The sequence below is a fragment of the Calypte anna genome, chromosome 1 (assembly GCF_003957555.1).
Source record: "Calypte anna isolate BGI_N300 chromosome 1, bCalAnn1_v1.p, whole genome shotgun sequence".
Taxonomy (NCBI): Eukaryota; Metazoa; Chordata; class Aves; order Apodiformes; family Trochilidae; genus Calypte; species Calypte anna.
In genome coordinates, this window is record NC_044244.1 from 111,318,282 (window position 1) to 111,334,452 (window position 16,171).

Sequence of the window (16,171 nt, forward strand, 5' to 3'; positions counted from 1 at the left end):
GGTTTTGAAAGCATTGAAGACTATGAATGCAATCATGTAAAAGATTTGAAAAGCTGTTGCCTGTCAAAATGCAGGAGAAGCAGCATGGCACAGTATGGGCTGCAGGCAATGAAAACACCAAGAAGCATTACACCACTCTGTCAGTTCTGGTAATTTGTGTGGCCATGGTTGCCAAACACCAGAGATCCTCACTGGTAAGATGAGTTCATCAGGCCTAGCAAAGCATGAACCTGGCCAGCTTTCCCAACTAAAGAGAGACAAGAACCTCTGTTTTTATGCCATCCGGTCAAATAAAACATAAATATGTTCTAATGGAGGCATGCAAAGTAGTTGCCTTACTTCTTCTGCTAAAATAGCTGAGAATATGTATTGCTGTTGCAGTAAAAATGGTCAGTCTGCTGAATATCACATTTGGGGCATACATCTGCTGTCATATATAGTCTGTCTTCTCCCTTTGATTTCCTTCTGTTCTCTGTAAGGTAGCAAGAAAGCTTCACTGTAAGTAGACAGAAATTTTGCAACCTTCACTCTCACTCATATCCAATATCCTTACGATGCATGCTCATTTTATTGATATTCTTGTGCTATTTTACCACAAGAAGAGGGTTGGTCTTTTGCCTGTGGTAGGATTGTTTGCCAGAAATTATTTTAGAGCAGACAAAGATCCTGTTACTTAGAATTTTTTTTTTATAATTGTGTTCTGTCATGCTGAGCCAAAATGATATAACATCTGTGCTCAAACAGTTCCTACACAGATAGTCTCTGAGACCTGTTTTCCCTCTGAACATTTGGTGAAGAGTGGAAGACAGAGCAGGAAAACACCACTTTGAGTAACATTTGGCGGTGTCTCCATGATGCAGGGAGAAGCCCATGAGCTGAACTCTCTTGACATAAACACCAATAGGGGAGAAGTCAGTACTCTTGAAATCAGTATTTCACCTTATTTCAACATCAAACTAAAGCCTGATGTGAAAGGTCAGTCAGGGCTGAATCTGGCTCCACGATTTATAGTGTTTATTTAACTGAGGAGCCAGCCTGATAGTAAAATATCTCAGCTATCCCTTTCATCTGGATAGTTTATATCCAAAATAACATTTAACTGTTGGAGGATGGGAAGCAGGGAGAGTCACAGTTTGGAGCAGGTTTTATTGGAACTGTCTCTTGGTTGCCCATCCTGAAGAACAAGACCTGGAGAGAGGCTGCAGAGCAAGGATGAACTCTGTCCTTGGAGGCCAGAGGAGAGGGAGGAGAGGAGCGGGAAAGGAAAAGCATCAAGAAGGGCAAAGGTACTTGGGATTTCCCCCCAGAATGTATGCAGTGGGGCAGAAAGCTCAAATGAGAAAGGCACAGGCCAAGCTTGGCACAGGAGACAGCTTGACCAACCTCTCTGCCCTGGGAGGAGGTGGCAGTGGCTCCATAGGTGATGCCCAATGGCTGCACCATTCACTTTCCTCTCCTGCTCCCTCCCTCCATGCTGAGGGATGATGGATGTGTCCTCTGCAAGAGGTACAACCCAAAACTGGGGTGCTGAGCTTTGCCACTCTGAGAACACATCCTCTACCACAGGCTGTGAAACAGGGTTCTGCCACTACAGATGGTGAAACTGAACCCCCCAGAAGAGGCTGCTGAGGGGCCAGGAAGGCACAGGGGGCAGTCAACCCCCCAAGGTGTTCCATGTCTGGCTTTGAGCCACAGACAGACCCCAGTGTAAAGGTTGCTGTTATTTTGGATTGCTAAAGACAGGGCTGAAAGCTGCTTGAGAATGGAATTATATCCAATCTATCTTCATTTTGAAGGGGCAGTGAACAAAATCTCAACAATTTGCGAATTTCTCCTCTGGGACACACAGCCACGGGGTTGGATTATTAAATATCAATTTGCACATTATTTACGATACAGGCATACATTTACACACACATGGGTATAAAACTCAAGGGACTTCTTAAAAAGACATTTAGGCTTGGTAGAAATTTGCCCCAATTCCCCTCAGGCAGGGCCCTGAAATGCCTCTGACAGCCAGATGGCATTCCTTGCCATTTTCCACAGATGTCTCAAGAAGGAGGTGGAGGCTCTGTGCTTGCTCAAGAGATGGAGTGTCTCAGAAGCTGCAGAGGAACTCGTGTTGCTGGCCTCATGCAGGCTCAGAAGGGGATGGACCCACCATGGGTGAAACTGGGTGAGGCGAGGCCAGATGTCCCCAAGGCAGGAATGCTGCTGTGCTTTGTACAAAAATAATCCAGGGTATTACCCAGAGGGTGTTGCTGCTGAAGTACCCGCATGCAATATTAGGGCTGGCACGTCTCAAAACTGCCACAGGTCTCAGTGCAGATCTGCTGTGGGTGGCACAGGCCCAACAGTACACATGGACCACAACCACATCCACCCACACCTGCTGTGTTGAATGGTTCGGTTCTTTGGGATGGTGTCAAGACCCAGCGAGGGCCGAGGCTTTGCTCTGTCCATTTGCTTGCTCTCGGTTAGCAGTGCCAAGGTCTCCTCCAGGACACTGTGGCAAATGCCTTGTCCAATGGCTCCCCCTGAAAAGCCAGGGTTTTCTGAGTCCTAAAACCAGTCATCAGCAGCCAGGGAGGCAGACAGAAGTGATTCAAACAGTAAGGAAATACTTACAGAAAGGGGATGGTTTCACCCAATTATTGGACACACGTTCAACAAATAAGCGCAGAAATGGGAACTCTGCCTGACTCCCAAAAATCAGCTACTGCTATAGCACCCTGTTCTTCCACTGCACTGCTGCAAACACGTGAATAAATAAATAATCTCCCACAGCATTTGTGCAATAAGCAGAACATTAGCATGTGGCTCTCAAGACGACCTTTATCAAAGGAAGCTGCGTTTATACAGGAGAAACTTATCTAAAAATAAATGATTATTGCTCATGTATACACAGAAATACCAAGGGCAAGATATGACTTTCTATAATGTGAAATGACTCATTTTCCCCCTGAAGTTTTAGTGGATATGGAAGATATGTACTTCTAAGAGTGAATCACTCTAAATGGCCACTGGGTGACTGGCTGAGTTTGAACTAATCCTGGGGAGGGGAGCTGATGTAAGGGCCAGGGGCCATGGGACTTGGAATGCATCAGCTATTTGCAGGGTAAGGATGGCAGACATTAGCACTCAGTTGTCACTAGTAAATCTCAAATTGCTTTGACAGGTGGCAGATTGTGAGACACAAATGGCTACGGCTTCCAGGGGAACACTTCTTTTCATGGAAAGTGGGATGAGGCCAAGAGAACAGCCCGTAATTTTCTTCACATGTTTCTGTGCCCATGTGCACACACATGCATATACAGCTGTAAAAAAATAAAGCACCCCTTTTATGGATCAGTAAACTACCTTGAACCCTCATTTATACTTGCTAGCTAAACCTCAGAGTAAGAGGTCAAGCAGGAAAGAAGTGCAGCTGGATTGCCAGCCTCCAGAACAAGACCAAAGATTTTTTGGTGCACAGCCTTTGTAAGCAGGAGATAATTCAACAGCTCTGCAGATATTCATGGTGGATTATGGAGCCTCCTCTCACTGGGTTCCAACCACTCCTGGGACAATCAGTGACCACAGTGTAATGCCTAAGTGATGGGTTGGGTCTTTTTTAGTTGCCCCTGTGACATTTGTCTCTGTCATTCTCAGGTGCCCATGTCAGCACAGGAGATGATCAGCACCTCAGGTAACAGCAAAAGCCTTGGGGATGGGTGGTATCCCCTGTCTTCCTGGACTGGAAGACTTCCAGACTGGCAAGCATATTACTTGTGACAGCATCAGGGGAAGAGCTTTCTTCCCTCTTCCCAGCAGCAGAGATGGAAATGGAGGGTGGCAGGTCTGAGCAGGCACAGCTGCAGGGCACTAATTGGGCAGGCACACAACATATTCCTGACTCCCTTAGGAGTGCCTCCCCCAGGGCACAGGCATTACATATACGTAAATATCAGCTTCATATTGTCCCAAGGAGGGAAGTAAAAAAGTAGCAAGACTGGACTTTACAGATTAGCTGATGGGGTTTTTTTGCAATCTCCTTTTAAACTGTGATGACAGCAGCCCTGACTGCTGAGGAGGAAAAGATCTCCAGAAAGCCCCATGCTCCATAAGCAATGTGAGTGTCACTGTACTTGGTGGTAACACATGCCAGCCATGCAAGATCTCACCCTGCTAACATGGGCTGAAGCAGCAATACTTTGGAAATGGCTGCAGATGCAAACATATTCTAAAATCTGCAATGTACAGCTCCCTGAGTGTAGCCCTGTGCCTGGTGAGTGTCTGGGTTCCTTACACTCAGTAACCTCAGTTGCTGAACAAGGGTCCCACACAGGCTTCACACCCTGCTGAGGGGATGGGTGGTGCAACTCTCTCTCTCTCTCATTTCCCACTCCCATGGGGAGCAGCCAGCACAGCTTGCCCTGTGTTTTGTAGGGAAGTTCATGGGGACTATTTACACAGGGGTACAAGTTTTGCTGTGGGCTTTAAGAAAAAAATAAAAGAAGTCAAATTGATTCAAGGCAAACTTGTTACGAAGAAATGTTTCCTCAGAGGACAGGGCTGTAAAGCAGAAGGTCTTTCACAAAACAGGAGAAATCTCTTTTGGCTAACACAGTCTGCCAGAGAGAATGCAATCCTGGAAGGATTTTGAAAATGAGAGAGTAATGTTTTCAGCACTGCCACAGAGATTTCATGTGACCTTTGAACAGTGGTTTAACACTTCCTTTCAACCGTAACTTCTCCTTTCCTCTAAAGGCAGAGAGGTGACAGGAATGCCTGCAGTTCCTCCCACTCCGCAAGGGCCTCAGTAAGTCTAGCACACTAGACAGATAAGGATTTTAAGCAGATTAATTATTTGATATAAATATTTTTATTCCACTTTGATAGTTACATACATACTTGAACAGCTCTAAATTTGTTCATTATTATTAAACAGGAGAGGGATGCATTTGTACTTCATCCTGCATGAAAACTCTGCACAGCAAGCATGGAGTCAGCCCCTGTCTCCCTGCAAGAGCAACCTCAGTCTGCTACTGCTGGGGGAGAAAAAATGGGTCAGGATGTTGTAGCCAGTGTCATGCAGGAGTAAAACAGGGTGCAAATCACTCTTTTTTTTTTTGCTGCCATGGAGTTACTCAGTTGCACTTCCTGGCCCCATGATACCTGATGGGCAAAGCCACAAAGGAATGCCAAATTAAACCTTTGAACCCTTGCAAATATTGATACATTTGCATTTCACCTTCCTGACAACAGCCTCAAAAAAAAAACAAACAAAAAAACCAACCTCAAGTAAGAGGAGTTATCAAGAGCTAGTAGCTTGTGGTTTGTAATGAAATTAAGTTTCTGGGTCCTTTTGGGAAGAACTTCAATCACTCTGCTCTTACAGTGATGCAGCTCATCTACAGGAAGGGATACCATAAAAACACAGATGAGCTGGTTTAAAATCCCACTGTGCCCTGGCTCTCCTCTGTGATTTCAGACAAACTGGGTAAGCATTAACTACAGTTTCTACTTTCTGCCAGAGGACATTCAAAGGACTGTTATATCAATGACTGAGAAGAGCTCATAAACTACACAGATAAGATCTATAACCATTTGTACAGGTGAGGCAGAAGACTTGAACAAGACAAACTTATTTAACAGAGAGGCAGGCAATAGCTGATACCTGGAGAACAGATTCTTGCATGAGTAATTTTGTAAAGTGCATTTCATTTTCAGTGGCTGAGATTCTCCTTTGGAGAATAATTAGGTATGCAATATTTGGTCTAAAACAGTCAGGAAAGATACTGAGAAGACAGAAAATTGAAAGGAAATTATTTCAAACTGGAGTGCTCTGACTCTGGAAACTAAGTTATAAATGCTTTTGAGAACCTGCACTTATTACTTGCAATAAATAACTGTTCTTCCAAACATGCCTTTGTGTGAGAGACAGATTAGCAGTGCAAGTGGAGCATATTTCTGCTGTGCAGAAGTTACTTAATTTAGAATAATGGACGTCACAAATTGGCCCTGCATAGCAACACTCATTGGAAAAAGATCACAGTTCCACTTAACACAAAAGTGCAATCTTGAAGCCCATTGAAACTGAAGTCTCTTCACAGGGCAGACGCTGAAGTAGCTCCTCATTTGCGCAAGGCTGGACAATTGCTCCACTTCCATACACAAAAAATTGCTTAGATATCTGCTATGCATGGGGAAAGGCTCATTAATCACATTACAGCGAGCGAACACCCCAAGGTTAAATCCTGCTGCTATGGAGTACTTCAGTGCTTTGTAAAGTCATCTAAATGGGATTTATATCTGCAAATATTCACGGTGCAGTGAAGAGTTGGAGCTTACCTTTATGAAGTCAGGGCACTTCTTTTTCCCTGTAAGAAGAGCATGGTTCTGAAAAAAAACCAAACAAATTTAGATACATAAGGTTTGGTTCTCCACTACATTAAGTTTTACAGCTGTGTAACTGCAGTGAAAATCAATGGAGTGACACTGGTTAAAAAACTCCAGCAACTTAATAATGAGGAGAACTAGCCAAAGCTCTTTAAAAGGGAGTTCATGCAGCCATTCCCTCTGGTTTTCAAGTCCATTTTGCTAGCTGCTATGTGACAGAAGGATGCAGGAAAAATAAAAGGCCATGACATGGCAAATGCTTCCACCCTTGTTTGCTTGTTTTATGGCATTCCTGTCTTTCTGCCTCTGCATTGTAACTCTGCTTTTCTTTCAAGGAAAAAAACACCCAAACAATGGACCTAGATTTATCCTCAAGAAGCAAGCCACCTCTCCTTACATTTTTTTCTGTGAGAAGCAATTACACCTGAATTTGTTCTGCTGCTTCTTATCACCCTGCGAGGATATCTGGGAGCACGGGCTCTAAGCCAGCGTAGCTCTAAATGGGACCAAGGGAACGATGCTGATTTACACCCACAGAGGATCTGCCTCCTGAGATTTGCCACCAGGCATGTTATTTCAGTTCTGGAGTCTCCACTGGCAGACACTAAGTTTCCCCTTAAAAGGCAGCCAAAACTGCTTGGGATCTTGCAGACTGCTTCAAAGTCACCTTGAAGTGGCTTCTGAGCAAAGCAGGGGGGAGATCCTCTGCTTCTCACTAGTCACAAGTATCCCTTTCAGTGCCCACTGCCTCCCACCCACCCCCCACCAGCTCTCACCCACACTCCTCCAGGACTCCTGGTGTGGGGCCAGACCCAGCCTCACCACCCACTCCCAGCTAAGACACACGTGATGAGGTTTCTCCTCATCCATCATACCAAAAGCTGCTCTTATGTGGTTGGGACCCAGGCACAGGAAGTCTGGGTTGGTGTTTAAATTTGCTACGGGCTCCCTGCATGAGATTAGAGAAAACAGTTGCCCTCTCTGTGTCTCAGTTGCCTGTCTCCACAACTTCTTCTCTCATCCACCCTCTGTCCACTGCATCAGATTTTGGGAAAAGAGGCTTTTCTTCTAAGTGCTCTCCACTGCAGAGAGCAGTGTCATCCCACTTCACTGTGTCAAACTCTGTTCAGAACTTAAGCAGGAAAGGTAGGGTGCACCCACATGCCTGCTTTCACTTTCTCAGAGTGGATACTTTTTTCCAGAGTTTGGATATAAAAAGTTCAAGTGACAGGGAAGCTGGTTGGGTGCTGGAATTCTGCTCAGCAGAACTGCTGGTCCTGTGGGACAGCTGGAAGCTAAGAATTGTCCAAGTCAGGGGAGCATCTGAGCAAAAGAAAGTGTAGATGAACACAAACTTGCTTAAAAGAGGAGGCCATACCTGGGGTGTCCACATCCCTGGAGATCTGAGAAGGGAAAAGAGATGGGACAACTGGGCTTCCTGAGGAAGAGTCAAGAGCCATTTAGGCACAGGGCAGCATAACACATCAGCTCGAATTTTTTACACCTCTCCGATTTGGCCAAGCAATGTTATTCCCCTTAAGCACTTTGCATCACAGATCTGCAGCGTTCTTTCACCCAGGACAAAGAGCTCCAAACCCATATTTGCCACCTCCCAAACATGTGGCCCTGAGGTTGTCCCTGTACTGGAGGCATCCCTGAGGAAGGGCATCAGGAATGTGTGTGTGTCACTGGCAGAGCTGCATCACCCTCTGTGAGATTAATACCTGATTCAAAGGCCACACAGCTGTCATAGCATCTGCCCTAGTCCTGGGGTTAGACCATTTTAATTTTAGCAGTCCCACATACCTAAGGGGCTACTTACAAAGTTAGAAACGAGTGAGAGGCCTCCAGGTGAAAGCTGTGGTTTTCCAGACCCACCCAAAGCTTCTTGGTTCTGGAGCTGATGCAACCAAGTGGACACTGGCTGAATCCCCACTGGAAGACACAGGCAGCTCCATGATGTGGCTGGAAGTTATCTGCCTGGGGTTTCTGCTATGGTTTCCCTTTGTCTGGAGGTACAAGTGAAGTGCCATGACTCCTGGTAAACTGTGGGGATTCAGCCAGTGACAAAGTAATAAATGAGGTAGGGAGAAAACTCTGCCTGGAGGACTCTTCTGTCAATCCACAGCTGAATGATTAACTCTTCCTCATAATGTGCCTCCTTTGTCCACTGACAACAGGGTGGTCTTGAGATTTTCTGCAACATCCATCAAAACACGAGCTTCGGCACTAGTTTGTAGGGACTTGGGGCCAGGTAATGGAATGAGGTGAGTAAGTGACATACCAGGAGCAAAAAAGGTAGAAAGTTAGCTTTGTCAGTGGTGTAGCCAGAAGGAAACACAGGTAAACACAGCTTACCCATCTCTAATTCAAACACTTACTTCCTTCATGTATGAGGAAGCAGCCAGACAAGTGAATTTACCCACCTCCTTCCTTACCAGCTCTCACCAAGCTATGCTGTATTATATTTAGCTGAATAGCCAGCTCCAGCACTGACCTTTAAAGCACTATACAATCCTTTGTAAGGCCCCTGTAAATAAGAGAGCCTTCTATCCCAAAGACAGGCAGCTGGAGACACCCTGGTTATGTCCTGTATCAGGTGTGCCCACGTCTGTCCTCTAGCACAACATTCCAGAATACTGAACTTTCTTATCTTCCAAAACAAGACAGTTTCACCACAATGAGAATGATCTCCAGGCCCTACTGGCTTCCCAGCCATGCCTGGGAAACATCTGAAAGACCGCAGACATGGTTTGGGCATCCTAACAATATTATAGTATAGTGAACTCAGCCTTGATGTCTGGGAATGTGCCCTGGCACCATTTAATTAAGCAGAAGAGAAGCAGCTTGAGGTGCTGAAGTCCTGAAACTCCAGCTAAAACCAGGAACCAGCTTCAGGCAGACACAGACAGAAACCCTTCAGTTGTTTGAGCTTAACAGCAGAATCTGAGGCACCAAGAGAAAGCAGCTTTCTAAAGCCTCTTTGTTGCCATTTACTCCCTGGAGTAATAGATGTGTCAACATCACTGCCTCAGAGTGCAGAGCTTCTTGGATGTCTCTTATTTCCTACTGGAGAATGATGTGGGAGTGAAACATCCTTTTTCTCATGTCTGTTGCACCCTAATTCCCACATAAAAGAAAAACTGAGTGCACAAGCTGAGCCCTTAAAACCCCTGACCCCGCTTGTGGAAAATGTAGGAGCAGCTTCTGCAGTGATCCAGAAAAAGAAGTGGGAAACATCCTCCTAAGAGCTGTACCTCTCTTCTGCCTTTTGCCCCAACATTCTGGACTGTCTTCTTCTGCAGGTAGGTCATGGAATCAAGCCTGAGCTGAATGACACAAATGACAGCATGCATCTTGCTAATTAACAACAGCCATGTCAGTCAGCTTGCATGGAGTTGCACACATGCCACACATTTTTAACATTGCTTTGTACACAGTGGTGGTGAAATGTGATAAAGAACACCAAATGTTTGGCAGTGATACAATGCCCAGACAGGTCTGAGTGCCTTTGGTAGACAAGGGCGAGGGTGAGCTCCTTTTCTTTGCCATCACAAAAAGCCAGCAGTCTCACTAGAATTGTATCTACAAGATCTCAGAACTAAGCAGGATGTCCTGTTCATAAATCAAATCCCAGCAGACCTCTCCCTTGACAGGCTTTCCTTTCCTGGACTGGATTTTCTGGAAACTTAACATTTAAGATTCTAATCCTGCAAACATTTGTACACGTTTTCCTACCTAAAGGTCCCAGTATTGAAGTTAAACCTATGCACGAATGTTGACAGCACATGCTTAGGAAAGGATTTTGTAATGTTTCTTTTCAACAAGCTACCTGCTTCTAAACAAGTAGCTGTAGTTTTCCACATGACCTCAAAATTCTAGGGCAAAATGAGAACCGTATACACCCACCGAGTGCCATTATAATCAGCTGTCTTAGCAGCATTCCCTGCACCAGATTTGGGATGTGCCCCATGGAGTACCTCAGCTATTGCTCAAGTCTGTTGCACTTCCCTCCCTATTATGTAGGTAATAATAGCTGATGGGGAGGGTATTTCCTGAGAGTCATCTGGAGAAAATTAGGTCTCTGCCTTAGGCCCATAATTCAGTGAGGAATGTGCTGTGAGGAAGTAAGTCCCACCCTATCCCCCTGCCCTGGGCCCATTGCTGTCACAAGCCAGTAAGTGGCTGCTTGGTTTGGGGGTTTTCAGATATCAAAAATACATCAGACCTACACTTGTGGTTTTTCCAGTGAGCTATTTCTCAGGTTTCCAGAGAGGTTGGTGATTGTGGAGATGCAGAAGGAAGGCAGCTTCACTTCCAAAGGGAAATTTTGCCCCTAGGCTCATGGAATCGTGGGATGTCAGGCTTCAAAAGTGGAGATACACAATAGAAAATACATGCAATATATGCTAGCCAAGATGCACAATCATTATATGATTGCTGTCATGTGTCATGTATTGATTGCTCAGGACACATAGGAAGGTTTCACAAGCAGCCAGGGGCCGTGCTCTGCATTTGAAAAATCTCTGCTTTATACAGCAATAAATTTACTGATCCAACTGCATGCTCAGAGCCACAAGCTGCCATCCATAAGCTGGGTTTATGGCTATACTGAATTCCCAGAAAACTGAACAGCAATCAGAGCACACAGGGGAATCTGTCACAATTATTTTATACTAGTGTTTCTTTGACTGATGTGTTCTTTGCTTTTCATATAACCTTCTCTTGCTTAAAATTGTTATTTCAAACTGTGATTTTAAAATTTATTATTGTCAGCAGTTGAATATATATACACACACATACATATATGGAGAGATATATTGTTTCTCCCATCAGAGAAATAATAAATTTTTTTTAAAAATGTGGATTTTAAAAACCTTGGATTCAAACCTGGAAAAATGCCAGAAGTGGAGAGGCGGGGGAGAGTATTGTTAGCTTTATTAATGTGAACTGTGAGAGGAGAAAGTGGTTTTTTCAGATCTGTACCTGCACCATTACAAAGACAGCACAGCTCCAGCAGCTCGCCAAGCTCATTCCCACAGGACAGCAGCATGCTCACAGCCTGGCTGGCATTGATGTGAAGTATTTGGAGCCAGGGGATGTTCTCTAAAATTACTTGCTGCTGCTGCAAATTAGCACACTTCTAACATGAACAGAGAGCTGTTGCCATCAGCTGAGGTTTGAGCTGCAAAGGTTCCTGTGGGCAGAGTGACTCCAGAATTATCATTTCACAATACAAAACCATCAGCAGCAACACTAGCTCCGACAATTAGCATTGCCCTCCCTTCCTGTGCCCTGTGTCATCCCCTTGCACTACCTAGCACCTCTGACTTAGGGAACAGATACAGCAGAAAAGTAGTTAAAAAAACAAAAACCAAACCAAACAAACAAAAAACCCCACCAAAACCAAATACACACACAAAAAAAACCCCAAACCAAAACAAAAAAAACCAAACAAAAAAACCAACCAACCAAACAAAAAAACCAAAACAAAACCCACAAAAAACCAAACCCCCCCACATGTCAGAATGCTTCAGTTTTGACCCAGCTCAGGTGTCCAAGCTGCTTGACAGAACTGGCCAAAAACAGGTGGGAAGCACATCAGAATATGAGGGCATCAACCAGTGAAGTCGGCAGTGGTCCCAAGGATGTAGCTCTCCATGAAGAGGGTAACTGCATATGATGGATCTCCTGAATGCCCAACAACCACTTGTGTTTCAAGGATTTCCTGAGCCAGCTAGTGTCCACAACCTTGTTGGTGACACTCAGTAGATTTTCCTCCACAAACTTGTTCAACATCCTCCTGTATCCACGGGAGCTTCCTTAGCATCTACTATACCTCCCAAAAAAAGGAGGGAGCTGCTCCACCACTAGTTCATGGGATGCCTGATGTGTGATGGAGGAAGGTCCAGGCAGGGAGTGTGTGCCTCCCAACAGGACTCAGCAAGACCCTCATGTGGCACAGACCATGGGTCAGGCTGACCCCTCACATCAGACACAATGGTGTTATGGGACAGCGGAGATGCCACAATCCCACAATCTCACCTTCTGCCAGAGCAGGAGGTACAAGGAGCAGAGGCCAAGGAACACCTGGTGAAAGCCAGGAGGCCAGTTCATGCTTCAGAGTATAGGTCAGAGCAAACAAGAGGATCAGGAAGGAATGTCCTGTCCTCCTAAGAAATGTACCTCTTGCTCAGATACTCAGCATTTGTCTCGAGAGCATCTGCTGCTGTCTCCTGCTGGAGATGGGATTCTGGCTTACAAGTTGTGATTTTGTCCACTACAGTTGCCACTCCCTTTGCACAGTCCCCACCACAGTGGAAAAAACCTGTCTGCAGAAGATGCATTTCTTGCTGTTTCTTTAGTCCCAATCGATTGCAGGGTTCTGAGATTCTGAGTGGGAATGTCAGGATTACTGCTGATGTGAGTTATGGCAGAGTGTCAGGTCATTAAACCTCCAGAAGGTTTCAACATCTTGCACCTGCCACTTGGGCAGCAAATCCTGGCATTTCACATTTCCACCAAACACAACTTTAAGCCCTTCACAGAAGCAGAATTTTCAAAGACACAAATCCTCTAGCATGAGCACACTGACAGCACTTCTATATTCACTTTAGTTTGTATCTCTTCATTTGAAATTGCATCTACACCTTAGTGTGGCTGAAACTCTGGAAGTACAAATCAATTGAAACTGAGTCACTGGGCTTGATAAAAGCAAACAGACGTCATCATAACGGCAGTGAAGCCTCATTTCAAGCCTCTACTGCCCTGCTGAGGTACAAGATTAATTAAAGCAGTGTATAAAACTGTAATGAGTGAAGCAACCATTAAACATGTTGCTAATATTTAAAGAAACCTGGCCAAAAAAAAAAACAACTAGCCAGTGGACTAATGTTTACATTGTAAAATGTAAATTTACAGAGTTAACATTCTTCAGAATGAACAAACAACTATTTTAAGCCTGCAAAAGAAAAAAATGCACATACTTTCACCATACACTGACATCTTCTTACACTGGGGAAATTTGTGTCATGCTTAACCCAAATAAGACACAATGCCTTGTAATAATAATCCACTACTGAAGCTTATCTGCACTTGCTGATAGCCTGGTGTTCCTGTAGCACATAAAGAAATGAGTATTTCACCCATTTATCTTGGACACCAAGCTTATTTAATCCACCTGCCACCTTAGGAGGTCTGTATGCTGCCTGTATATTGAGTGGCTTGAATGACTCACTTGGGGCTACAGTCAGACTTTGGAGAGCTGGCAAATCTAGCAACTCAGATGCCTAGAGCAGGCCAGTATTAGTATTTACTAAATACCTACCTTAGGAGCTCAGGGTTTTATCCCCTGCTTACATTTTCACTAGGGGAAAGCCATTTTGACTTCCCTCAAATCTTAAAAAAAAAAATTATCAGGAAGAAGTCAGGGATTCTTTTAAACCTGTGAATCCATGCTGCCCCACAAGCAGATGTCCCAGTACTGCTGGAGAGTGTAATCTGTGCTGAGAACAGGGGAGAGGAGGCATAGATGGTGACAGAGGAGGACAAAGCATTTTATTCAGGGAATTGTTACACAATACCATACCCTGCTTTCATGTACCCAGGGAAAAACAGCAGAGGTCTTGTCTAAGACCACCTGCACGGGCTTTTAAGAGTGTGACAGTGCTCCCCACTGCTTTCACAGTGGAGGTACCCTCCCTTGTTGGAAAGGACCAATATGGGCCACAGGAGCAGGTTGGCAGGTTGGCCACAGGACTGGCAAAATCATGCTATGCTTGAAGCTGTGGTGCCACCACTATTCCCATCTTCAGAGAGCATCTTTCAGGGCAGCTGGAAGACCAGCTAAGGGGAAGCCTTTTTCTAGACCAAATTAAAATTATCAGTGACCACAAGAGACTTGTGGCAAAGAGCCAGGCAGACACTGATGCTCCAGCAGTGGTTGGGCTTGGTGGCCTCTCCCCCACACACAGCATAGCAAATGCACCCCAAAAGGAAGAACTGATGGGGACACAGGAGGGCAGGGGGCTTAAAGTTCCCTTGCCAATGTTCTTCTTGTTCCCCCCATCTACTCCATAGCAAAGGGAATAGCTACCTGTCTTTCTACTGATTCTCCCACCCTAATGTGGACATGGGTTCAAGCTTGCCTCCACAAACAGAAACACTGACAAACCTAGAAGTCAGTTTTTAGTGTAGATAGAACAGACCTGATTTAAGTGGTAACCTAATTTCACCTGTTTTCTGCCTTTTTTTTTTTTTTAATCTGGAGAGCATTTGCATCAGGTTATGTCAGTGGCCCTATGTCTTTTCTACTGATGCGGAGAAGGAAAAACTCTTCCCTCTTCCCTCTTCCTTTTGTTTGGAATAGCATACAAAAAGTATTACTTGTCCCCAAGGCAAAACACACTGTTACCAAAGCTCAGCAGCAGAACCTGAAGTTCTTTGTCTAGGTCTTTAATCCTGGTTTGCAGTCCCAGAATTTAAGGATATTGGTAAATAAGTCAAACAGATGTGTGCATGGGGAACAATGAGGAGATAGGGAACAGAGCAGAGAAGATAAACAACCATGTTATCCTCTTCTCACTTCCAACAGCCCCATATTTTGAAGCCCACAGAATGTAATTTTCATGCTGTCTCTAGACATAAGGATAACTGCTCTTCAGGAGCTAGTTTGTGTATTAAACAAATATGACATTTATAGCTTATTTTCTCTCACTATTTATTTGCTATGTCCTGAGCTAATGACCTTAAAATTGCTCTCTCTGATGGCATTTGTGTGAGACGATTTCCAAAAAGCATGAAATTGCAGTAAACTGTCAAGTTTGCACAGGTGCATTAGAGATTAAGAGATCAGACACAGAGTCATTAAGATCTCTGGCAAAATGCCCAGTGGGACTGAGATCAAACCTTCAGAGTGTTTTTTAAAAATGTCATCATTAGTAGAGAGATGCCTTGCCTGGCAATCCCAGGAGTTCAGTCTAGTGCTGGATTTTAACTATACCCTTCTGCAATACTCCTCTGAGATGGCAGATGCTGGAGTTTCTTGTTCATCTCTAAACAGATGAAGCAAATATTAATTCTGCTGGAGAGAAGATCAGGGGAACATCCCCACTGAGATGTTGGTATATACTACAGGAGCCTTCAAATTCTTCCTTACCTGCAGGAAGAGGACGTTACAGGTGCAAGAAGCCCATTTACACTCAGTGTACAAGGACATATATTTACCTACTTTTAAAAACCCTAAGGAGCCAGCTCTTGTGAAAAATCACACTGGACATGAAAAGGTGGCTTTGAGATCAATATCCATCTTCTCTGCAGTCACATAAGTTTTGTTCAAGCTAGCCAGAATGGCCAAGGGCAAAGGTTATATCCTGGCACAGAGAAGTTGTGCAAAGAAATCAATCAAGTGTTTGAAATGTCCAACTGCTTTCTCTGTTCTTTTCCTAGAAGGACAGACAAGTTTCTTCTTAACTGTCTGGGAAGGAGCTCTAAAGCATCTCAGCCTAAAGAGCCATGAGATGTGTTCCAGGCATACACAGGCAAATGCAGAGACCACAGGTGGAGATTTCCTTAGCAGAGCTCATGCATGGGGCTGACTCTGTATACATGACAATGAGCAGAGTGTTTGTAATGGCTTAGGAATGCCTTTCAATGCTTCTCATCTGAAAAATTACATCATTAGTGCTGAGTTTACAAGTTGGTTCAGTTCTCTATTGGCAACCTCTGTCCTTTTGTGCTGTTGCTTTTGCTCCATACCATAAGTCGTACTCCAGAAAGAAAAACAAGGAGA